Source organism: Hibiscus syriacus, unplaced genomic scaffold (assembly GCF_006381635.1).
Source record: "Hibiscus syriacus cultivar Baekdansim isolate YM2019G1 unplaced genomic scaffold, ASM638163v2 tig00111402_pilon, whole genome shotgun sequence".
In the NCBI taxonomy this organism is placed as follows: Eukaryota; Viridiplantae; Streptophyta; class Magnoliopsida; order Malvales; family Malvaceae; genus Hibiscus; species Hibiscus syriacus.
The window spans coordinates 6,313,533-6,340,566 of NW_024063082.1; the positions used below are offsets into that span (position 1 = coordinate 6,313,533).

General features: G+C 36.4%; 1 pseudogene; it reads right to left on the reverse strand.

Annotated features, from left to right (window-relative positions):
• Positions 1 to 868: 868 nt before the first annotated feature.
• LOC120161472 lies at positions 869 to 26,267 on the reverse strand (annotated as a pseudogene).
• Between the last annotated feature and the right edge of the window lie 767 nt (positions 26,268 to 27,034).

Here is a 27,034-nt window from a genome sequence, read left to right on the forward strand (position 1 = left end):
TTATATAATTATTAAAAGTATACTAAATTAAAATATGACATAAGAAAGAAAAAGGTAACACTAGAGTTGCGGTGAGCCGCTGCACAATTTTTCCACCAGTTGAAAAATTACATTTGATTTGTTCAATATATATATATATATATTTAAATAGTCTAAAATAATTATAATATAATATTTATTCAAAACCTTATTAATTAATTGACAATACATACTTTTTACTTATACAATTATTTGAACTTAAGACTTTTCTTCCGTTATTCAAACCAAAACCTTTAAGAAGAATAAGGTTACTTTTATCATGTCCATGCCGGGTTCTTCAAAATATAAAACTAGCATCACATTCCAAACAATAATTAAAATTTTGGAAGTATAGGACACCGGTCACCATACCAGCAGTAGTGCGCAGCACGTCTTAAATTTTAGGAACACTCATGATGACATCAGTAGAAGCAAATATTATACGAAGAAATTGAATGCAATGTGCCAATAAAATATTATTAATATATGTTTCCAGCTTGTTAGAATTGAATAAATGTAATCGAATCCGGTCTGTAATCTCAACTACATTTTGTGCTTTTGATGAGGGTTGAAACTATTCTTTCTTTCTTTCATGTCGGCAGAGCAAAAACAAAAATTGAGGTCTATACTTTTACCTAAAGAACCACCGCCTCATTCTGCAAAAACATCGTTCCACAGAAATTCCACATTCTAAAGGATTAAGCAATGATTTAACCAGATCGAAGTCGCAAACGTGGAGAGCTAATTCGCTAAATTTAATAATTTGACCAGCGTCATCATCAAAAATAACACCCCCCCCCAAACACAGCCAACCACCATAAGCAGAGGGAGAATTATCCAGGTCAATTCTCTGTTCAGTGTCCACTTAGACAAGCTTCTTCTCCAAACCAGCAGCAGCCACGCGTTGTCGCTTCCTCCAAGCTGGGATTTTACCAGGGAAAGCCCATCTTAACAACCTCTCCCACACATAGCAGCCTAGAAACATTGCTAGAGCCCACAGCAAGAGCTTGTCCCTCAATCCCGTAGGCAAAGGAACCAGGCTCAACCAATCATTCAAGTCCCTAAATAGATCAGAAGTTATGACCACAAAGAAACCAGATGCAGCTCCAAGTGCGTACAAGAATGGTTTGTTTTCAGGGATGCTCTGGTTGAAAGGATGGCCCATATAGTTCACTGCAAACGTTGCCACCTGAAGCATCATGCTCACCATGTATGAAACCGTGTTCACTAGATTAGGGTGAAACTCGGAGTCTGGCTCGACGCATTCCTCAGGCATGTATTTCTCAGCCTCTTTCACGGAAGAAATCAAGAAAAGCAGGTGCATTGCAAACTGTCCCATGAGAGAAAGGAAGACATAGAAGCAGAAAATATTCGGGTGGGGCCGTGCAGCCGAAAGGGTGGGCAGCGGGCTAGCATGTGAGATGAACAGGAAAAAAGCAGCTGTAAATACACCGCTAATCGTTGCCTGGATATCACCCAGCTTGACGCCATCCAAGTACATTACACTTAAAACATAAGCTGTAGCAAGGCAGTTAAGGCCGAGTATCTTAAACATCTGAAGGGTAGTGACAAGGGTGCTGCGTCCTTGACGGATTATGTCAGTAGTTGGGGCAACTGATGCATGCTTTGCTGTAAATGGTGATGCCATCGAGGCATCCCCCAGTTTGACAATAGGAGCTGAGCGACCATCACCCTCCTCATTCAGCTCATCATCATCTTCTTCAGCTTCTGCCGTTGCTTCTCAGCAGCAGTAAGATTCCGATTACTGGCTGTGAGGTTGCTAGATTCAGATCTGGTGGCAACTTTTCCTTTCGAAGAGGCTTCTGAACTGCCTGTTGCTTCTACAGTGGGCTTAGATTTCTTCAACTTCAAGGATTTTGTGCTTCCATCTTTAGATGTTCCCGCTGATGAGCTTTCACTTTTAGTTGGAGGCAATGTGTTCAATAGAGCAACACCTACATGGGCCTGAACAAAAGGTAGGGTGTTACAAACGGGTAGAAGACATTTCAATATTAACCAGAAAATTGTAATATTGTAGTTCTGCAACTAAAATCCAAAATAATAACAAAAAACTTACTCATGTATATTAAATTTATTTAAAGAAGTTGTATAAACCTTACATGCATTTACAATAAACACTAGAAAAAAAATTCGAACTTCAATTTAACTTCATCAGGACCACATAGAACAAGATAAAAGATACATATCCACCACACAGCCAAAACATCCGACTGTTAATCCTACAACTACAAGGTATCCAGACAGATGGTAATTAAAAAAAACTGTCTGAGACAGCTCATAGAACAGATCCTGTCAAGTGTCAACTAGTTCAGGCTTAACTGAGCTGATCGCTATAGGAGTGGTTTTCTTTTGGTTAATGGGAAGATTGACAACTGATGGCAAATGATACATGGTGCTAATTACGAATGTAAAAATAAGTTCACAAACTTAAAAGGCCATCAACATAATGGCTGCACAATAAACAAGTTAAAACATCACCTGCTTAAGAGAAAAATTAAGAAACCAACTGAAACTCTAGTAAAATATTACCTGCTTAAGTGCTCCAAAACTAGAAAAAAATTGGAACTTCAATTTAACTTCATCAGGACCATTTTCATCAAGCTTAAAAAAAAGATGAGAGAGAGGGAGAGAAGTTGTGAGAGAAAGGGAGAAAAGTAATTTTTTTCTGAGGAGATTTGGAAGGTGTTTGTGGATAATCTTAGTCGGAGAGTGTCAAGACGTGCATTAAGGGAAATGTTTTTAGTTCATGGTCTAGTTCAGAGAGTCTATATCCCTAAGGAAACTAGAAATCCAAAATACAGATTTTCCACTTTTGCTTTTGTGCAGTTTGGAAATAAGAATGGTTTGAGAAGGGCTGTAGAAAATCTTAATGGAGCGACCATAGATGAGAGAAGGATCACGGTTGGAGTCGCAAGATACAATGAATCCCGTGCATGGGTAGAGCGTAATAATAAAGATTTAAAGAAGGATGCTCGTCCGATCATTGCTGATATATCAAATCCAAAAGAACCAGATGATGTTCTTAGAAGTTTGAGGGATGACAGATCGTACAAAGATGCATTGATGTCGAACAGGAGGTCGAGGAGTGTTCTGGAGGTCAAAGATATGGCCACCGATGCTCAAAACAGGGGAAAAGTAAGGAAAAACATCATGCAGATGCACATTTCATCTGAGAGCTCGAGCTGGGTTAAAAGATCATTGACGAGGATTATCAAGCATTCATTTGAGTTAGAGTTAGTTCATAATGCTTTAGTAAATGAAGGCTATGACGTCCAGATTGTTAGATGGGGTTATGTCTGGAACTCTTATGTAATAATCTTTAAATCAGTTGAAGAAATGTCAGACGCTTGGATGAAGAAGAAAGAAGATCTTCAATTTTGGTTTGATCGTTTAGAGCCATTACTGAACGAAGATGGTGTTCCTTTGGCTTTTTGCTTGGTGGAGTTTTTTGGGTTACCTCTTTTATGCTGGAATGAATCTTTCCTTGAAAGTTTAACAGAGAGATGGGGAAGGGTGATAGATATTCTTGATGACACTAAACACAGGGAAGATCTTACAAAGGCAAGATTGCTAATTAGGGTGGCAAGTCCTTTTGATGTTCCAGATCAGATTACTATTGGATCATATGGAAGATCTTTCAAAGTAACCATGAAGATTGGATCGGCGAATGATGAGACTATTTTCTTTTCCACAAATCCTCCGGTGGTCAGTTCCGATGAGGGTCAGTTTGGAGCGTTCATGACTGAGAATGAAGAAGACAGGATATGGTCAGAAAATGAGGAAGGTTCTGCTAGATCAGAAGAAGAAAACCGTCAGAGAGTGGACAGTTGGATGGAGTAGGGCGCAGCTATCAGGCTTGGTGGAGTTGGTGGGGATAATCGATTTCCAAGAATTTCAAAAATTAGATCAGACATTAATGGAAAGTCAGTTGTGCAGTATGGGGGGAGTATCAAAGTGGGTGAGTTTGCAAGTTTGGGATTGAGAGATTCAAAAATGACGGCTGATGGGTCTGAAGCCCAATCAGAAGAAGATGAGTTTTCTGGGCCTAACGTAATGAGGATTATTCCTGCTGGGCCAAAAATTAAAATTGATAAATTTGGGAAAATGGTTCAAGATCAGGATTTGGCTAAGTCAAGTTTTTACAGCAGAGAAGATGTGGGGATGAGGTCAGATTCAGAGATAATTGAACAGGATGGTTTTCGAGCCAAAGATTCTGAGTTAAGGGTGATAGAGCCTACCATTGATAATTCAGGAAGCAAAGTTAAGGGTAGATTGTGTTATAAGTCTGACAGTTCGTTAAGTACCAAAAGTGTACCGTTAGAGAAAAGGAAAAGAAGAAGTTACAAAAGGGTTTACAAAAGGTGTAGGGGCAGAAAATACTGGATTGGAAGTATCTTGAATTTTAAGCCTGAGAAAGAAAGTGCCTTAATCGTCAGGGACTGGAAAAATATAAATTCCAGAGGAAACCAACTGGATAGCTTGTAAGTGGATGCAGAGTTTCAGGGTTGTGAGGATGTGAATGATTGATCAAATTCGGGGGATATGAGTGTGGAGAGGGTGGTTGAAGGATTGCAGTTAATGGGTGATAATCACAGTTTTGAATCGGGTTTTTTTATCAGAAGAGCTAGAAGACATTTGTTAAGGGAAGCTTTAGAAAGAGTGAGCATTTCAACAGCTTCCTCTTCAGGTTTTTCAGATTTATTGGATGAAGCTTTAGCTACTTGGGAGATAAGTAAGCTGTTGGGTATTTCCTTTAAACAAGGACAACAAGCCTTTTTTGATAAGATTATTAGTTTGGAAAAAGGCTTGAGGATAGACAAGTAGGGGGATTTTGCGGGGGGACTAGTTGGTTGATTTCTTTATGATGATGTTAAAGATATATATAATAATATGGAATGTTAGAGGATTGGGTAGAATAGAGAAAAAAAGGGTTGTTCAGAGGCTAGTTTTCAAATACTGTCCTCAATTTCTTTGGTTGCAGGAAACGAAATTGGAGAAAATTCAAAGGTCTTTTATGAGGATGAGTGGGTTAAATAATTTCCAAGGGGTTATTGAGTCACCATCGGTTGGTTCGTCAGGGGGATTACTGTTATTTTGGGATGATAATGTATTTGAGTTGCAAAATCAGTGTACATCCAGAAGATTTATTGCTATATCGGGGAGATTTCAGGCAAATAATTTCAGTTGCAGATTCATTAATGTGTATGGTCCTTCGGTTGAGGAGAAAGAGAGTTTTTTTGAAGAATTAAGCACGTTCATTGGAGGACATTCTGAGCCTATTTGTGTTGGAGGGGACATTAATGTGTATCTACAGGAAGATGAAAAGATTGGTAGAGGCCAAAACATGAATTCTTTAGAGATTTTCAATCGTTTTCTTCTTAATACAGGTTTAATCGATTTGCCATTGAGTGGAGGTAGGTTTACTTGGTGTAATAACCAAGATTCTCCAACCTATCTAAGGTTGGACATATTTTTGGTTGAAAGCCAATTCTTGGCAGCTTTTTCAGATTGAACATAATCGTTGCTGCCAAGATCATTGTCAGATCATAATGCAGTAATAATTGAGAATGGAGGTGTAAATTGGGGGAAAAAGCCGTTTAAAATGTTTAACTATCTGATGGATGAAGCAGGGTTTGAGGATGTGATCAGTTCTTCAATTCAAGAATGTAAAGAGATACAAATGAATGCTGGAATTTTCAAAATTCTGAAGAAAAAAAAAACCAAAACTGCCATTAAAAATTAGGCAGGGAAGAGAGAAAAGTTTCCTGGAGCTTTAATTTCAGAAATAGAATTGAAGATTCAAAAATTAGAAGTGGAGGTCCAACAGCAGCAAGATGGTACTTATGATGAGAAAGCAGTTGAGTTAAAGGAGTTAAGGTCAGAATTATGGAAGTTGCATAAGATAGAGGACAAGATTTTGGTTCCAGAATTCTAGATCCAAATGGGTAGAAGATGGGGACAAAAATACCAGATTATTCCATACATGTGCTTCAGTTAGGAGGAAAAAAAATACGTTGAATGCTCTTATAAGCAGGGGTAATGTTATTCAAGACCCAAATGTTATAAAAGCCACTGTCAAAGAACACTTCTTTAAGGCTTTTAATGACAAATTGACCTTAGAAGTGAAAGAAATCGAGTTGGATTTTTCCAGAATTTCGATTCAACAGAGTTTAATTTTGGAGAAAGAATTTACTGAGGAGGAAATATGGGAGACTTTAAAGTCTTGCAATAGCAACAAAGCCCCGGGGCCGGATGGTTTTAATTTGGGTTTTTTCAAGAGATATTGGCATGTACTTAAAGGAGAAATTATGAAGTTCTTCTTCAACTTCTATTCGGGGAAAGATTGGGATCATGGCATCAACCATACCTTTATTACTCTTATTCCTAAGGTCTCTAACAGTGGTAACCTTGATGATTATAGGCCTATTAGCTTAGTTGGTGGATTATATAAGATCCTATCTAAGTGCCTATAAAGGAGGTTGAGGAGCTGTATTTCAGACTTAATTAGTCATACTCAATTTGCCTTCACCCAAGGGAGACAAATATTGGATTGTTCTTTAATTGTGAATGAAGGAGTGGATTATTGGAGGAAAAATGGTCTTAAAGGTTGTGTTTTCAAGGCAGATTTCAAGAAAGCGTATGGTTCGGTTGATTGGGACATTTTGTTTCTAGTAATGGAGAAAATAGGATTTGGTTCCAGGTGGAGAGGTTGGATCAGAAAGTGTGTAACCACAGTTTCAGTTTCTGTTTTAGTGAATGGAGTGCCTACTGAGGAATTTGCAATAGCTAAAGGACTTAGACAGGGGTGCTCTCTATCACCTCTGTTGTTTAATTTTATTGGAGAACTTCTCAATCTGCTAATTTTAAAGGCTGTGGAACAGCGTCTGTTTTCTGGACTAGTTATAAGAAGGGATGCGGCTGCTTTCAAATTATCTCATCTACAGTTCGCGGATGATCTCATTATGTTTTGTGGTGCATCTAAGACACATATTTTAAATGTGAAGAGGGTGCTTAGAGTGTTTCAAGTGATTTCTGGTTTACAGCTCAACATGAAGAAAAGTAAACTGTTTGGTATGAATTTGAACGAGGAAGAAGTTCAGCAGTGGGCTAATTCTATCGGATGTTCTATGGGTAGTTTTCCCTATGAATATTTAGGACTGCCTTTGGGTGCTACTAGAAACTCTACAGTACTTTGGAATCCAGTGGTGAATAATTTTACGAATAAATTAGCGGGGTGGAAGGCTTCTTCACTATCATTAGCAGGAAGGTTGGTTTTAATAAAGTCGGTTCTATGTTCGCTCCCTACGTATTATTTATCTTTATTTAAGATACCAGTTGCGGTTCTTAAATCTCTCAACTCCATTATGGCGAAATTCTTATAGGGAGGGGGAGTAGGTAAAAATAAAATACATTGGGTTAACTGGCCGAATGTGTGCAAGTCAAAATTCGAGGGGGTTTAGGTGTTAGAAATCTTATTTTCATGAATAGAGCTCTTCTAGCAAAATGGTCTTGGAGGTATGCTAATGAAAGGGGGTCTATTTGGAGGGAATTCATTTGTTCTAAATACAATATGGATCCATCTTGGTTATTGTTTGACAGAAAAGTCCCACAAAGAGTATATTGGATTTGGAGATCGGTGGTTATGAATCACTTTAAAGAAGACAGTATTGGCTCTAAGTTTAGAAGTTTGTATTCTTTCCGAGTTGGGGATGACATATTGATTAGGTTCTGGCAGGATAATTGGGCTTTGGACTATCATCTTCTAATTATTTTCCCTCGATTGTTTTCCATTTCCACAAACAGAATGGGTAAACTGGTTGAATTTGGGAATTACAGCTCATCGGGTTGGAGTTGGGATTTGCAGTTTAGAAGAAATTTAAACGGCTGGGAAGTAGAACAGCGGTTAACTTGATGAATGTTATTTCCTCTGTTTCTCTATCTACGGAGCTATGTGATGGGGTGATTTGGAAAGGTACTGGAGATGGGGTATACACTGTTAAATCTGGTACTAAGATTTGTTCAATCATTATTTCGGATTCGGAAGAGGTATATTTCTGGAAGAAGATTATTTGGAGGGGCAAGATTCCACCTAGAGTGGAGTCCTTTATGTGGCAGGTGGTGTTAGGGAAGCTGGTTGTTAGGACAGAACTTGTTAAAAGGGGAATACAAGGAATTGTAGACATTATGTGCCCTCTTTGTAAGAGGGAGGTGGAGTCTCCCTCGTACTTGTTTTTCACGTGTTCGGTGGTGTGGACGATTTAGAACAAATTTCTGAATTTCTGGAAGATTAAGTCTGTTTTGCATGTTAATGCGAAAAACTTCCTACTTGCTTGGGCTGATTTGAAGTCTACCTCTACAATTTGGTCTTTTATTCCTGGGGCAGTTATTTGGACAACTTGGAAAGTTAGGAATCTTATTGTGTTTGAAGGGGGAAAGTTGGATTTGGCTGAGTATTTTTTCTAGCAAGGTTTAGACTAGCTTCTTGGTTCCTTGCTAAGTACAAAGAGGTGTCTATTCCTAAGGATTCTCTTATTTCAGACCCTTCATTAGGGGATTTGTGCTCTCTTTATCCTAATCGGCTTGTAACTAAATTTCCTTGGTCTCCTCCTCAAGGTTTTGTAAAGTTAAATGTTGATGCGGCTACTACAAGAGATTGGAAGAAGAGTGGGATAGGAGGTGTTCTAAAGGACTCCTCGGGTTTGACTTTAAGTTCTTTCAAGGAAACTGCTGGTTCGGGCCCTCCAACTTTTATGGAATTAAAAGCTATTCAGAAGGGTCTAATGTTCTATGCGAATTAACAAGAGAGGAAGGGACGTCTAATTATTGAAAGTGACAGCAAAGTTGCGGTAGACTGGATTAAGAAAGTGGATCTAGTTCCTGATGTTTATGCTTTTTTTATTAAAGATATTGTTCATAGGCTTAATGTTTTAGAAGGTGTTGTCATATGGGTTAATAGGACATCCAATTTAGAGGCTGATGCCTTAGCTAAAGAAGGAATTGGTTGATTCTATATTTATATTTTGGATGTTTTATGGTTGTTTCGAGTTTATTTGGTTGGTGGGGTGTATGATGGTTGTATCTTATGTAATTTTATGGTTCAATAAAATCCTAAGGCACTCTTTTTCTCCTTCCGCTGATTAAGGAGTTCATATAAGCTCCATTAATCAATAAGGGGGTTTTTAACGAGGCCTGAAATTCTTCATCAAGACCACATAGAACAAGATAAAAGATACATATCCACCTCACAGCCAAAACATCCGACTGTTAATCCTACAACTACAAGATATCCAGAGAGATAGTAATTAAAAAAAACTGTCTGAGACAGCTCATAGAACAGATCCTGTCAAGTGTCAACTAGTTCAGGCTTAACTGAACTGATCGCTATAGGAGTGGTTTTCTTTTGGTTAATGGGTAGATTGACAACTGATGGCAAATGATACATGGTGCTAAATACGAATGTAAAAATAAGTTCACAAACTTAAAAGGCCTTCAACATAATGGCTGCACAATAAACAAGTTAAAACATCACCTGCTTAAGAGAAAAATTAAGAAACCAACTGAAACTCTAGTAAAATATTACCTGCTTAAGAGCTCCAAAACTAGAAAAAAATTGGAACTTCAATTTAACTTCATCAGGACCACATAGAACAAGATAAAAGATACATATCCACCTCATAGCCAAAACAACCGACTGTTAATCCTACAACAACAAGATATCCAGAGAGATGGTAATTAAAAAAAACTGTCTGAGACAGCTCATAGAACAGATTCAGATCCTGTCAAGTGTCAACTAGTTGAGTCTTAACTGAGCTGATCCCTATATGAGTGGTTTTCTTTTGGTTAATGGGTAGATTGACAACTGATGACAAATGATACATGGTTCTAAATACGGATGTAAAAATAAGTTCACAAACTTAAAAGGCCTTCAACATAATTGCTGCACAATAAACATGTTAAACATCACCTGCTTAAGAGAAAAATTAAGAACCAACTGAAACTCTAGTAAATATTACCTGCTTAAGAGCTCCAACATCATTGGTCCCATCACCGCACATTAAAGTCAACCTTCCCACTGTCTTGAAAGTGGTCATTATATGTTCTTTCTGCTCTGGAGCAACTCTTGCAAAAACCTACAATGACATTGTGATGTCAATAACTTGGACAAAGTGACGCAGAAAACAAATAACAAATAGATGGTAGAGTTGCAACCTTAACAAAAGGAACCACTCGTAAAATAGCAGAAGTCTGTTGTAACATTTCAACGCAGTCACCTCCAATACAAAGATCATGAGTATCAGACAAAGCTTCAACCTCGTTCTCACTGATATCAGGTAAAATTCTTTGATCAGTCAATTAGAAGAATGAAAGGTGGAGTTCAACACACCTAACCAGCATATCAATATGACTATTCCAGAAAAGTAAAAGTATTATCAAAACAAGATATACAGGCCCAGAAAAGAACCTAGATGTATATGGAAGAACCGAGATTTATGATGAGCAAGTTTATCAGAATTTAAACCCAGTAAAAACCAGAGGGAAATTATATGTCAGAAAAAAACGTTGATAGTAACCCAAGAAAGATAACCTGTAGGGAATCCTCTCCGTCTCATCTGGTGATACCCATTCGTAAACTTTACTATTCTTCACTGCACCAAGAATCAATGCTGGTTTTGACACAATATGAACTTGGCCAGCGACATGGCAAGCTGTCAAGGCTTGATCACCAGTTATCATCACCTAAAATTAAGAAAATCTGTTTTCAGAGAAACAGGAATTCACCACTTAGAGAAGGAAGGTGAGATAGTAAGGTATACAGAGCATACTTGCAAGTATTTTCCACTAGCCCTAAAACCCTAAAAGTGATGATATGTTACACCAATGGAACAAAGTATTTCCATTATCAAAAAAATACATGAATCATAGGAACAAATGGAACATGCAAAACAGGAAGGGCGTGGCAAAAATAAAGTAATATAAACATTCTTTTTTTTATAAAAATAAGAAATGTCTCGTTAAAAAACCCTCTTTATAACCTTCAAATTACATCTGTAGCTTGACGGACATTGGGATGAGGAAAAAAGTGCCCTAAATTTATTAATGAAATACTTATAATAATACCAATACAATACAACCAATATCTGCAACAATACATAACCCGATCAAAACATAAAGAGAAAATAATCTCAGTGACCGAAAATGTCTTATAATATACGATTTTAATCAACTTTTTTTAGATTTGCCAAAATGACCAACAAAATCGCAACGCGAACTCTAATTTTTCAACTCAGTTTCCAAATTCGCAACGCGATTTTGAAAAATGTATTGCGATAGTTAAAATGTGTTGCGATAGTTAAAATGTGTTGCGATAGTTAAAATGTGTTGCGAGAGTTTGAAAAACGTGTTGTTGCGATAGTGAAAAAGTGTTGCGATAGTGAAAAATCCAAAATAAGTTTATATTTTAATTATTTTCAAATTCACGTGGAGTTTGAAACAATAAAGAATGTGTTGCGATAGTGTAAAAGATTCTCAATCCATTTGTAAGATCTTAGTTTGAAACAATAAAGAATGTGTTGCGATAGTGTAAAAGATTTCCAAGTGTTTGCAATGCTCAATCCCACATAGTATTGGAAATACTATTGGGAATGAGTATTTAAGGCTTGGATTTCCCACTTCCTTGTTGAGTGGAATAGAACAAGGGGGACTCTCGTGCGCCGCCGCCGTCTCGTCGTGGTCGTGGTCGTGGTAATACGTGTCTTCGACACGTCCGCGCGGATACTATCTTTTTAAAGAAAATTCTTAAGAAACAAATGCAATACTACCAATCGTTGCGATTTTGGAAAATCGCAACGCGAACTTCGACTATTGCAACGAATTTGAAAAATCGCAACGTGAACTTGGACTATCACGTAAATTTAGAAAATCGCAATATGAACTTGGACTATCGCAACGAATTTGAACTTGCGATAGTCAGAACCGCGTTGCGATTTTGTATTATCGCGTTGCGATAGTAAGAATCACAACGTGAATTTGGAAAATCGCAATGCAATAGTCAAAATCGCGTTGCGAATCTGGAAACTGATTTGCGATACTGGAAATCGCGTTGCGATTTAGAGATCGCATTGCGATTTTGTTGGTCATTTTGGTAAATCGAAAAAAAGTTGGTCAAAATCGTATATTATAAGGCATTTTCGGTCACTGAGGTTATTTTAACACCCAATACAACGACCACCATAAACATTCTGGCTATAAGATGAACTTGAATGTTACATAAATGCCATCTGAGTTGACACCAAAGTTAATAAAAAAAAATTCTATAACAAAGTGACTTGAATGATTTCAAAAATCCATGGATATGATTGCATTCCGTTAAATACTTCTCACAAACTCTGAAAGCTCAAGAGTCAAGCCAAAAATCTAATAAGCAACTTAAATGTTGCATATATGGAGGTAAAAATGAACTTTTGTGGGCACAAAGGTTCTCAAAAAATCCTATAGCAAAGTGATTTAAATGATCGCAATAAGAAAAATTTCAAGATTTACAATTTGTCAAATCAATCACTTTCTTTGTCCAGAAGACAACGCCACTTACCAAATCATGTGAAGAATTCTTTAATTCAGATAGAATAGTGGAAGAATCTGCTCTAATAGGACAGTTAAATACCTGAAATTTTTAAGTTTTGAGAAGTCGGTGAAAAAAGGTAACTACTAAAGATCTAAACAGGGCAAAAGTGTCCAGCAAACAAACCAAAAAAAACTGTTTAAAGATGAAAGAATTCATTGCTTAATGCTTACTGCAAAACCAGCAAATGTGAGGCCAGATTCTACAGTATCTCTCTCCATGCTTCTAGCTTCACTAACCTACAAGACATGACAACACATGAGATCAGAAGGTTGTACAAACCTACAAGTAAAAGAAAGAAGTTAAAACTGCAAGTCTTTGTGGTTTGTCATGCGTTTTAAGAGATTTATTATCTTATATAATTTATTGATAAGCTTCACTGTTTCCTACTTCTGGCTTTATCCTCAAGAAGAGGGTGTTTAAACACTTAACACTTTTCATGATCAAGATCTCTTATCTAGATTTGAGATTATCTAATAATGTCCTCAGGCGTAAAATGAGAGGAACTAATCCCAAGTAAAAACTAGTTTCAACCAATCTAAAACTTATTAAAGAAGTGTTGCAAGATTCTGGCACCAGCGTAAGTCCATGGCCAAGTAACAAATGTGGCTAGGACTTGGGACTTGGGAGTACAACTATATTCCACAAGGAATTTAGTCGCTTAGGTTAAAACCAAATTCATGGTGTTAGTATAATTTTGCAGAACCCATAAAAATATCTTTGAAATCAACCCCTAGCCAAACAAAATGTTTCATTTAATTCGATCACGGTTTTCGTATACCTGAATTATAATGAAGTTCTCATTAACAAAAAGTTCATGAAGTTCAAATTTTCAAAAAAAAAATCTAACAAATTGGATATCTAGTAAATAAAGCTCATATGCTTAAACAAATTGAGATTATATGAATAGATTAAGCAAATTTAGATTAAGTATTTGTTTTACTTGTTTCAGATAAAATGTCAGGCCTTTCAGCTTTCAAATGATCAATTTATCCAAAAACTGATATGCCTAAAACTAAGTCCGATAACCGACAAGAATAATTTCAGTGACAATGAATTAATTCAGTTGGTTAATTAGTTAAAACTAAATTACACAAGCTGATACTAGTCGAATCACTTTTTTTCTTTTTATTTTTCTACCCTAAAAAGAGGCCATGTTATTGCAAAGGCACTTTCCATCATGAAATTTGTTGGGAACAAATAATTCCATTACGAGCATATTTAGATTTATTGAAGCTCTCACAAAAGCAGGGGGGACAGAAGTATCACCCAGCAATCAGTTATAATCTAACAATATTGCTAGCAATGTAATGAGATTCACAGCTACTGCACAACATATTATGTTGCTTGAGAAAAGGAAACAAATAAAAATAACAAAAAAAAAGGCCTGGGGCATGTTCAATATTGAATCCATATAAAGCTTACTGTCATATCTGGAAGAGACTTGTAAGCAAGGGCCAGGACACGAGACCCTTGTCGTGTATATTTCTTGTAGGTTTCAACATATGTAGGAGCAGGGCCATGGCTGGGGCGGCAAACTGCGCGACCGCACAGGGCCCCAAAAAATGGCCTCAAAAAAGTATATATATAGTGGCGTTTTTTTAATAAACGCCACTATAAATGGACCTATTGCGATGTTTTTAAAAAAAAATGCCACTATTATTGCGCTTTATTGATAAAACGCCATTATAGATGGATCTATCGCGGCGTTTGTCAAAAAACGCCACTATTGTTGCCCCGAAATCAAATATATCTAAAAAATAGGGGCCTCTTTATAAGAATTTGTACAGGGCCCCCCAAAAACCCAGCCACGGCCCTGTGTAGGAGGCAAATCAAAGAGTCTATCTTGGATAGTCTCAGGTGCACCCTACAAACATAAGTTCACACTAATGAGAAAAAATGTTAAACATTATCTTCTTTCTAAATAACTATGATACATGGCATATATACACTTATGCAAGCTAGCCAATGCATTCTGGAAGACCCCCATGATCAGATGGCATATGAAAAAAGGAGGAGAAATATAGATTTAACTACATATATAACACTGTCAACCCTTAATGGGTACAGTGCTTCAAACATTCCTAAGCAAAAAATATTTGTCACACAGGTGCGATGCTTCTGATTTGGCATAGAAATGCTTGTGATAGTTTTATTGCATTTCAAGAATAACACCTAAAATTCAGAGCTATGAACAGAGTATGGTTGGCAAGAAGCTGATAGCAAAACAATAGATAATTAAAACAATTAAAAGAAAAAAAGACAATAGCTAATAGACCTTGACAAAAGCGAAAAACTCCTCCTGGACATGAACAACAACTGCCATTCGTTTCAAGTGCGATGCAAAATGGTGCCTCTGCACAGGATTGCCGCTTCCTCTGAAATGCATAAGATATAAGAGGAGTGTGTTAGACCAAAACTTCATAAAGAAAAAAACTTCTAAAATAATTAATGATTAAAATCACAAAATGCAGGGAAACAAGATACATTCATATAGTACATGAAAGACAAACATGTTTATTGTAAACAATATTGATCATAATTCATCAGTCCACTCCAAAACAATTAAGTGCCAACTGCAGGTTCCAAACATTGAACAGTGTTTTTGTAAGGAAATCTGGACCACTGAATAAATAACCCAGCAGGTAAGATAAAACCAAGGTTTTCTTGTCTATAAGATGCCTTAATTGGTTATCCTGAGCTTTCCTTCTAACTTATGATCTGTTTGTTCTTCTTGATAATTCTTTTTATCATCTCTCTATTAAACTACCAAACTAGATTTACTTCGACACAAATAATTTGTCCAAATTTAAGCAACAGTTAACCACAATATACTTAACATAATATCCCAAAAAGTCTTGAACATGTTAACACTGCAAGGCACTAGCTTGTATTTGAAGATTTCCCCTTTGTTCCAAGGGAATTGGAAGATGTGAGACTACAGGATAAAGCGGATATGTTGGTTCACGCGGAGAGGGAGAAAGAAGATGCCTACAGGAAAAGTTGTGAGCCTGCATGTGCTTTTGAGGGCTTGAGGGATTATTTAAAAGATTTCCCCATGCTAAACCGGGGAACAAAGGGGGTGGAACATGAGTTAGTGCTGGTTTATGAGGAGAGTGAGGCAGAAAATGACAACAATAATTGTTGTATGACAGCACGTGCTAAGGAGGGATGAAGGATTCTCTAATTGATTTGCCCATCAAAGGTGGTGCACGAACTTTGAGGGGAGATTCATTCTTGTTCATTTCCAGGCAGAAACACAGAGTTAAGGAGGGGAATTATAATAAATATTCTTCTCTTCATTCTTTTTATGACAAAAATTTGGCTCCTCACAGGAAGAATTATCAATGCCGAAGCAAGTTTAAACAGAAGAAGGTGCAACGCGAGGATCCTGCAGGCAGATTCTTTTATGATTTGGAATTTCCAGCATTGGGGCAGAGTCTAAAGAAGGAAGAGTCAGACTCCTTACAGTTAGGGAAAGATTTGGGTTTTGAGTCTAACGGCTCAGTAGTGGTTCTGTTTTCGGAAGATTACGGTAATGGAAGTTTTGGAAGATGACTCGCATATGATCTTTGTTTTTGGAGTTGGAAGTTCAGATGGTCTCCGACGACAAGATAAGTAGGAGTTGGAAGTTTTGGAAGTTTTGGAAACATTATTTGGCAGTAAGTAGGAGTTCGAAGCTTGCTCCTCCGTATCCGTTTTATGTGGAAACTCTTGGCCTTTGTGGTTGATTTTGGTGTATATGGTTTGAGTCGTTTGTTTTATTTGGCTTCTATTAAAGTTGTTTTGTTGTGGTGTCTTTCGGGCCAAGCTCAGGTTTTAAGTCTGGTCAGTGTTATTTGAGGTTGTTGTTGTAACTAAGGTGGATTAGGCAGAGTTAATATTGTTATTTAAGGTTGTTTTCGATTATTTCTGGTGTTCTGTTTATGTTGGGGGTGGCTTTTCTGGTTGTATCGTGTAATTTCTATGTTTAATGAAATCCTAAGGCACTCTTTTCCTCCTTCCGATGATTAAGGAGTTTTTCTTTAAACTCCTTTAATCAAGAAAGGGTTTTTTAACGAGGCCTTCAATTCCTATCTGTAAGGTATGGCTCATAAATATACCGGTAAAGAGGTCTTATTTTCTGGTTGTATCGTGTTATTTAGGGTTGTTTTCGATTATTTCTGGTGTTCAGTTTATTTGGGTGATGATCGATGTTGCAATATTGTTGGTATTGGTGATGTCAGAATTAAGATGTATGATGGCTCTGTTCGGACGTTGAGTGGTGTTCGACATATCCCAGATTTGAAGAAGAATTTGATTTCTTTAGGCACTTTGCACAAGAATGGTTTTATCCCTAAGGCTGATGAGGATAGGGAAACCATTCGGATTGTTAAAGGTGCTTTGACTGTGATGAAAGATAAGATGACTGCAGGAAATATTTATAGATTATTAGGGAGTACCGTTGCAGGTGGAATTCATTTTGTTGAGTCATGTGATGATACTACAAAACTGTGGCATATGCATCTTGCTCATCTTAGTGAACGTGGTATGATAGAATTACACAAAAGAAATCTGTTGCATGGTGTCAAAAGCTGTAAGATCGATTTTTGCAAGTATTGTGTTCTTGGTAAACAGACTAAAGTCCGTTTCAAGACTGCGAGACACACAACTCAAGGGATTCTTGATTATGTGCATTCTGATGTATGGGGGCCTTCCACGACATCGTCTTTGGGTGGATCTAGGTATTATGTTACTTTTATTGATGATTTTTCACGGAAAGTTTGGGTGTATTTTTTGAAACAGAAATCTGAAGTTTTTGAAAAGTTCAAGCTGTGGAAAGCTGAGGTAGAAAACCAAACAGGACGAAAAATCAAGTGTTTGTGGTCTGACAATGGTACGGAGTACACAGATTCACAGTTCTTACACTTCTGTAAGGAGCACGGGATTAAGAGACATTTTACAGTGCGCAAGACACCACAACAGAATGGTGTTGCAGAACAGATGAACAGGTCGTTGAATGAAAGAGCCAGATGCTTGCGGTTGAATGCGGGGCTTCCCAAACACTTCTGGGCCGAGGCTGCTAACATGGCGTGTTATCTTATCAACAGATCGCCAAGGGCATCATTGGTTGGGAAAGTTGCAGAAGAGGTATGGATTGGTCATGATGTTAGTTTTGATAACTTACGGATTTTTGGTTGTCTTGCTTATGTGCATGTACCTGCTGATGAGAGATCCAAACTTGATGCAAAATCGAAGGAGTGCATTTTTCTGGGTTACAAGAAAGGTGTCAAAGGATTCAAGTTATGGGATCCAGTTGCGAAGAAAATTGTGATCAGTAGAGATGTTGTTTTGATGAACAATCCATGTTGCAACAGAAGAAAGACACGACAGTGGTGGATTTCGAGCAGTTTCCAGTTGAGAAACCAGAAACTTCTCAACCGACTTCTGGTGGTTCCACTACGGATGATTTGCAGGATTATAGTCTCGCCAGAGATAGGGTGAGACGGACGAATATAAAGCCTCCGAGTAGATTGGGTTTTGAAGACTTGGTCTCTTTTGCACTTATTGTTAGCAGTGATGATCCGGTTAATTTTCATGATGTTGTTACTAGTCAGGAAAACGACAAGTGGATGGCAGCCATGGTTGAGGAGATGGAGTCTTTGAATCACAATCGTACATGGGAGTTGGTTCGCCTTCCTGAGGGTAAAAAGCCGATTGGTTGCAAATGGGTGTATAAGAAGAAACCAGCAGTAACAGAAAAAGAGGGGGAGAAGTTCAAGTTCAAGGCTCGTTTGGTAGCAAAGGGTTTTTTCACAGCAGAAATGAGTTGATTATGATGAAATTTTTTCTCCTGTGGTCAGGCACACTTCAATCCGAGCAGTATTTGCATTGGTGGCCAGTTGGGATTTGCATTTAGAGCAGATGGATGTTAAAACTGCTTTTTTGCATGGTGATTTAGAGGAACAGATCTACATGCGGCAACCTGAAGGTTTCACTCAACCTGGAAATGAGCATTTAGTTTGCAGATTGAAGAAATCTTTGTACGGGTTAAAACAGTCTCTGAGACAGTGGTATAAACGGTTTGACTCCTATATGATCAAGATTGGCTACAACCGATGTGAGTATGATTGTTGTGTCTATGTTAAGAGCCTTGATGATGGTTCTTTTATTTTTCTATTACTGTATGTTGATGATATGTTGATTACTGCGAAGAACATGGATGATGTTATCGGTTTGAAAACTTTATTGAGTCAGGAATTTGATATGAAAGATTTAGGTGCTGCAAAGAAAATTCTTGGAATGGAAATTTGCAGGGACAGAGACTCAAGGAGACTGTGGCTATCTCAACGGGGTTATGTTGAAAAAATGCTAGAAAGGTTTGCGATGAGCAGCGCAAAACCAGTTAGCACTCCCTTGGTGAACCACTTTAAGCTCTCATCAGAACAGTTCCCTATGACAGATAAGGAAGCTGAAGATATGGCAAAGGTTCCGTATTCTAATGTTGTTGGCTGCTTGATGTATGCAATGGTATGTACTCGTCCTGATTTAGCTCATGTTGTTAATCAAGTTTGTAAGTACATGTCTAAACCTGGTAAGCAACATTGGGAAGCAGTCAAGTGGATCTTTCGATACTTAAAGGGTACTGTGGGACATGGAATTATTTTTGGTAGTCAATGAGATAATCCTTTGGTTGTAGGATATGTGGATTCAGACTATGCAGGTGACTTGGATAATAGAAGATCTACGACAGGGTATGTTTTTACTCTTGGTGGAGGACCTATTTGTTGGAAGTCTACTGTTCAATCTGTAGTGGCACTATCTACAACTGAAGCTGAGTACATGGCAGCGGCTGAAGCTGCAAAAGAAGCTTTATGGCTCACTGGTTTAGTGAAGGAGTTGGGTGTTCAGCAAGGTGGAGTTCAGCTGCTTTGCGACAATCAAAGTGCTATTCACTTAGCTAAGAATCAGGTATATCGTGCTAGAACTAAGCACATTGATGTACGTTTTCACAAGATCAGAGAGTTGGTTGCATCTGAAGAGATTTTGTTTCAGAAGGTATACACTGATGAGAATGCCGCTGATATGTTCACCAAGCCAGTTACGACAGACAAGTTCAAGCATTTGCTTGGACTTGTTGAATGTTTCAAGTTGTTAAAGAACTAAGGTAACCCAACCCACATTGAATGTTTCCTAAGGGGTAGGATATTCACCAAGGTGGAGATTTGTAAGGTATGGCTCATAAATATACCGGTAAAGAGGACAGGGGATGGAGCGGAGTGAGCGAAGCGAACGCAGTGAACATCAACTATCCTTACAAAGAAAGTCTCGTAGAGGGGGTTACGATTATATGGGTTGGGGGTACGGGGGCTGCGCCCCGCGGTACGGTACAGGGTTAATTTTGTAATTATGTACCAGGATTTTCTATTATAAATAGAGATGTAACCTAAACCTATGAGAGTTGAATAAAATTTTCTAGCGCCGCCTAGGCACCGAGGACGTAAGCACATTGCCGAACCTCGTTAAAATTCTTGTGTTCTTTCGTTTACTTTGCCCGATTTATCAACACTATCAAAAAAAATTACAAGCCTACTTATTAACCAAATGATCTATTTGACAAGAACAACCTTTTTTTTCTTGTCTAGAAACAAGAACCCAAATTCATATCATTAGAGTTCCAGTATGTCAAGCCTACAACTGCAAAATGTTCTTTTGTTACTGAATGAGATGGTGGTCAATTCAATTAGCACAAAGTATCTGCAAACAGAATCTTCACAGCATTAACAAAAAAAAAGATGTTTTAAGGCTTGCATTGGAGGTTCAAGCATTTTCAAGGATGAAAATTGTCTTCCTGTTTTCAGAATTTTTTTAGGAATCTCTTTCTTCCCCTAAAAGGGGCAAGACACTACTTAAACTAGTGTGAAGAACGAAGAGAATCAGGAATGCATGAAAAGGCACCAAAACCATTAAGCCAGCTCAAAATGAAAGAGTAGAAATGAAATTGCAAACATATGAATCAATAATGGAAGCAAATTACTTTTTTGGAATAGCCTTCTTATCAGATTTATAACTCCAATCAATTCCTTTTAGTGCAGCCTTCTCAAGAGGATCACCGACCTACCCGGGCATTTGCAGAACTAAAGTAACTTACAAGTGAAAGAAACACATAACTTCAACCAAAATCCAAAGAGTAAATGATGACATAAAGGAGAATCCAACACAGGGCACTCAAAGACATTTAATATGCTCACACCAGGAGCAGTTATATCAATACTTGGAATCTTGATGAGAATGAATTACACAGTTCTATAAAGTAACATAAAGCTAAAATATAGACATGCAGGATATTTATAAATGCCTTAATTAAAAGTTAAAAAAAAATCCATTGACATTGTGATCTTCTAAAACTTTTAATATGTATTAGATAGGTAATACTCTGAACTCCAGTTAGCATTCCACAAACTAGATGACCTCTTTGTAACTATGGAAAAAACTGCCCCCGCAACTTAGACATTCAACAAGAAATACTGTTTATCATAACCTACAATTATATTTTACAAAACTCTTATCATCTGATAGAGATAAAGTAGCATTCCAAAAAGTAATTACAAGGAAGAACCCAAATACAGAATTATAATATTTGTTACACGTACCAGCTTGTTGTCTACAAACACCAAGGCGTGACAAAAAGCCAGAATCTCAACCGTGCGGGAAGGAACTTTAGTCATATCAGATTCTAGTTCTGAACCGTCATTTAACCCAACGACTCCAGAGAACTCCTGGGAAAAAGCAATGAAAATGAATTCACTAAATGGGAATAAAACATTATAGAAAATCACTTCTTGCACTGTTAGTAGCATACCATATCATCTGATGTCAATGTTCCAGTTTTATCGAAACAACATATGTCAACCTGAGGAACAAACATCAAGAAGCACTGAAATCAATATAATGCATCAATTACGACAAAATTTAGCCAAAACCATGGATGCTAAAGCTACAATCTATCTTCTTTTACTATTTCACGTAAAATTGCCAGGCCATTAGCCCAGATAAAGAGTATATTACACAAACCTTTCCAGCAAATGGGATTCGGAAAGGCTCGGTACAAAATATTCCACGCCGTGCAAGGGCAATTAAAGATGTATTAACAGCTATTGATAATTCCATCGGTAGCTCTGGGGGAATCACGGAAGTAATAATAAGAGAACAACTAAGGAAGAGCTTGTATTTGCTTCTTGTAGGATCTTCCAGCCCCTACATGTAAAATGAAGATTATTATCAGATACCTACAAAACATGTAAGCCTGATAGTGTTTCCACTACCTCAAGAAGAATTAATTTACCTTTTTAAGTACATAACCAGCAGCAATTACTGCAAATACAACAAGAAATAAGATAAAGAGGCCACTTTCCCCTCTGTTAGCAGTAACCTACAGCACATAAATTGAAAATAAATATGAGATGGATATAAATAAACCAAAAACTTAAACCATAATTGAGAAAGCACAGATAAGCAATTACCCTCTCTGTAGAAAACAAAATTGTTCTCATAAGTTTTCCTTGACTTGTTTCAAACCCAGTGCGCAGAACTACAGCCAAGCAACCACCATCTGGAGTTCTCAGAGGGAAGCTCTGGCTCCAATTAGAAATATAGAAATATAAATGAAGTGAATAAACATGAGATATGTTAATAACTAAATTTTGGTATAACCTACCTTATCAGCTGTGTGCTGCAATATTTTAGTCCCACCAAACAAAATATGATTCTTGTCACGCTTGGAAGATAGCTTATCCTCAATACCCCTAACTGCTATAGAAACCTAGGAAAAAAGTTTTGCCTCGTATAAATTGTTACTGTTCAAATGCTACTGAACAATGTATTTCTCTAGTTAGCTTCTATGAGAGAATTAATGTGAAAACAACCCCATATGAAGTGCAACATATATACAAACCAATTGATCTAAAATAAAACCAAAAGCTATAGGGAAAGCATTTAAGGTTAAAAGCAGAAGTAGGCTTATACAATACAAAATTTTCAAGTCAAACTTGTAAGATTGCAATACTAACCATTAAAGAGAAATATAGTTAGTTCTACAACAGAAAGTTTACATTCAACAATTGAACTTCCACAACAAAGATTTAACACAACCAAACATCAAATAGTTTATACTACGAGATCAATGTTGAATTATTTATTTATTTTTTTGAAATCAATGTTGAATATTAAAATAGAAAACATGAGAGGAGTTAAGAAGAAGAGATCCACCTTCCATTGGGGAGTAGACTCGCCTGTGAGAATGGCTTCATTCACAATAGCACTTCCAGATAGTATAAGCATGTCTGCTGGAACAGACTTATCTTCTTTATTTTGACCAGATGAGCGACCAATAGAGACCACATCCCCAGGCAATAGATCAGTTCCATATAGTTTCACCCACCTGCAACTCCCAAAGTTTGAATGATAAATCTAAAACTCTGAAAAAGCTTTACAATAGTAGTAATAGTAATAGTAATAGTAGTAACAGTATTAGCGGAAAAAAATCACACACACACTATACAAAACAATAAAGCTGATGTTTACAGAAACATACTTCCCACATCGATGCATTATTAGAGTATGGCTCTCCACTCTGACGCGTCTTAACTCACTTAAAGTCTTCAACCGACCTTTTGCCATTGTTGACTCAAACATGAACAGCATGAATAAGGTGAATAAACTGTAATACCAATACTCATCGAGACACCAAAGACCAACACAGAAGACCTACAAAAGGCAAGATAAAAATGCCACAAAAAAAACTTGGTCATCAAGGAAAAATTACTCTACATTTTAAAGACATTTTGAACAAGGGGAAAACCTGAGAGACAAAAAAGGGCTCCATGCAATGTTCTTTCATTAATTTCTGAAAAGTAGGTTGTGGATATTCAAATCTGTATTATAGAAACACATCCATGTCAACATAAAACAATCATATTAATATATAAAAAAAATAGAACATAACCCAGATTGTCATAGTCAACAAATGTAGTTTAGAAATCATAAGTTCACAACTAATATGTCTGAAGAATCATATAAAATTGAAGTGGGGAAAGAATTGTGCTCTGTAAATTAATTTAGGTAAGAATAAAAACAAAATTAAAACATTAGAGCAAAGGAATATTGACACTCCAAAGAATCCAACAGCAAAACCATTAACCATTGCTAAGTGCAGTAAGCTACTATAACAAGGTTACTTTCAATAGTCGTATATATCCAGAAGAAGTCAAATTAAAAAGAAAAAATTGAAAGGCTAGCGTGAAAATTATTATGATAGCAACATACACATTACGTCCCCATTTTTCAGTTGCATCAAGAACTTTGGCATCAGAGCCATGGCCGGTACACTTTATGTAATAGCCAAATGTTTCCTTGGAAGGATATTGAAGCTTGCAAAAGGTATCCTCCTCCTTAGAATAGATGAAGCACTGCTTCCTGAAATCAAAGTAAATCTCCTCCGCATCTTTCACAGATGAAGAACTTGCTACCTATGCAATTAATCAAAGTAAAATTTAAGAACCCAAAGTGGAGGGGAAGGATGGGAAAAATAGGAGCACTGGAAGAAAAATCTGGATCACACATTTCATGTGAAATAAGAGAGTTGAAAAGGGAATAAATACTTCAGAACCAAATAAGGGGGAAAAGAAGAGGGGCAAACAGAGAGACAATAATGAAATCACACAGATTACACAAACAAATTTCCTAAAAGGAAAAACATATAATGCAAAACCAATTCTGGCACAATTATTTTATATAAAATTTAAACCATGCGTTTGGTTCTGTAGAAAAGAGGAAACCACATACAACTGTGACTATCAATAAATTATAGGCTTAAATGAAGCCATAGGAAGATGTTATAGGAGTTATTTGATGATAATTTATGAGAATACATGTATATGTGATTAACTATGTGAAACTGAACTAAGGTAATATATGAAATTAATATATAAATGATGTGAGTATAAAAGTACAAACCATAAATTCTATAATATGCGATAAGTTATTATATGTATATGATGTATGTTATGAGATGTGATCTATGTGATTACAGGAGAAATGATAATAGATATATGAGTATATGTGCATCTGAACTATATGGAAATGAACTACGTGACCACGTGTGATCTTATGGAAATGTGATATTGAGATATGTGGAAAAACTATGAGACTAAATGTATATGTGAATGTGAGATAATCTAAATATTAATGCCCATGTTATGTGTCAAGAGAGCTAGAGGTATAGTTGGCATGCCAAGAGTCGAGGGTCTACGCGGTCATTCGGGACATATATGTATTCTTTGGAACATGTGTGAGGTCTTTTGAGACACATACTTGATTCTTAGTATATGTATATGGTTCTTAAGGAATTTTCTACGTGGTCCTTAGGGACATCTTATATGGCACTTTGGTGTATTTCTACGCGGTACTACGATGCAATTCTACGTGGCACTTTGATGCAATTATACGAGCTGTGGTGACAGCATTAGTGCACAACCTCTATAGACTCACATATCTATAGTTCTCACATGTGTACATGGGCTAATAAAGAAGATGATATAAAAGAACCTTGTATGATATTATGTGCTTTGGTTATAATCTTTATGGTATGAAATGATATATGTGATATGATGATATGTATAGCCTGGTTAAGAAGAATAGGTACAAGAACATATTACTAAAGATAAAGAACGAATATAAGATTATTAAATAGATAATAATAAATTTATTACATACGATTTATATGCTTTGTGTTATGAACTACGTGTTTATGTTTGGATGCATTCTATAGTTTATTATGATTACATGAAATGTGCATAATAGGTATTAGTTAAGATATGCTATAGTCAGTTTATTTATGCCTCACTAAGTCATCGACTTAGCGTGTGATTGTTTCATATGTAGGTTACAGAAGCGAGAAGTGAAGCTAAGAGGAGCAAGACATGTCAGCATCTTCCTTACGAATATCAGATCAGAAACATATGGAGTATATGTATTTTGTTTTATAGAATTTAGTTGGCATGTAGTTACAAGATTTGGATTGAATATGCTCTGATTGTTTTGTAAAACAATTTGATTATATTTATTTCTAAAAAATACTCATTTTCTCAAATAATGAATTTAAGATTTTGGTGGATTTGTAAAGAAAAGAGTTTTGAAAAGTCAATGTGACACCTCGGACTCGGATCCGGGTTGGATACGGGTTGGGGTGTTACATTTAGCACATATACGGCTGTTGGCAAAAAAATACTATACAAGTGAAGTTTTCATATTATATATGTTGAGTTTATAATCTAAAATTGAAAGACTAAAATTTAAGATTTAAAATTTTAAATACAACATAGGATAATAATAATAATTCAATGTTGTTTACACGGTCCAAAATCTTCATTTGACGTGTGTAATTTATTAGGATGTAGCATGTGATTTTTTTGTCCATGTTATTAATAACTTTGACATCCATGATATGACATTTTTATATATGGTATTTGTTAACTTTTAGTTTAATTGATTAACTATAGATTAATGATTGTAAATCATTGATTACTTTTAACTGATGATTCACTGATTGATCAACAATAATCAATATCATTATAACATTATATGTTCTATTCTACGTCATCATTTTCATGTTATCATCACACGAATTCATTCTCTCTTACATTTTTATCTATGTTTTTTTTATGTTTTTTTTTACAATTTTTAAATATTTTTCTACATGTTTAATATCACATTGAATCTAAAAAAAAAAGTCCAGAATAGTTGTAGCAACTCAATTTATAAGAACTACACCAAAAGGTTAAGATTCAGAGTCACTTAAATATGTCAAATGACATTCAAATAGATATGCTTGTAGAATAATTTTTTTTCACTGTCATTGCTTGAAATAATAACCATTTAAATATTATATGAAAATATGAAAATACAAAAACATTCTTATATACAATATGTATATCATATAGAATCTTGGCAGCTACACTGTAATAGAGCGTAATAACAGAACGGCAAAATGAAGCAAACATGATGGACAATGATATTCAAGTGTGAAATAAGAGATGCAGCATATATACCAATTTCATCACTAAATTCATAACAAGTTCATACAAAATAATCCAAAACTATAAGCATATTACCAAGCTAACAGACAGAAACACAGCTCAATTACCTCAATACATTAAAACATCTCAAATTGGGGAAAATGGGGTATTGAGAAGACAATATCTACCAACTCTGATCATACCAAATACTCTTTTTCCAAGGCACCTCCACTTCCACTAAACTAACCTAGTCATTCGATTGTTACACAAATCGAAAGGAACTGAAAACCTAAGACAAAAGCTTGTGTAATCAAAGTTCAAT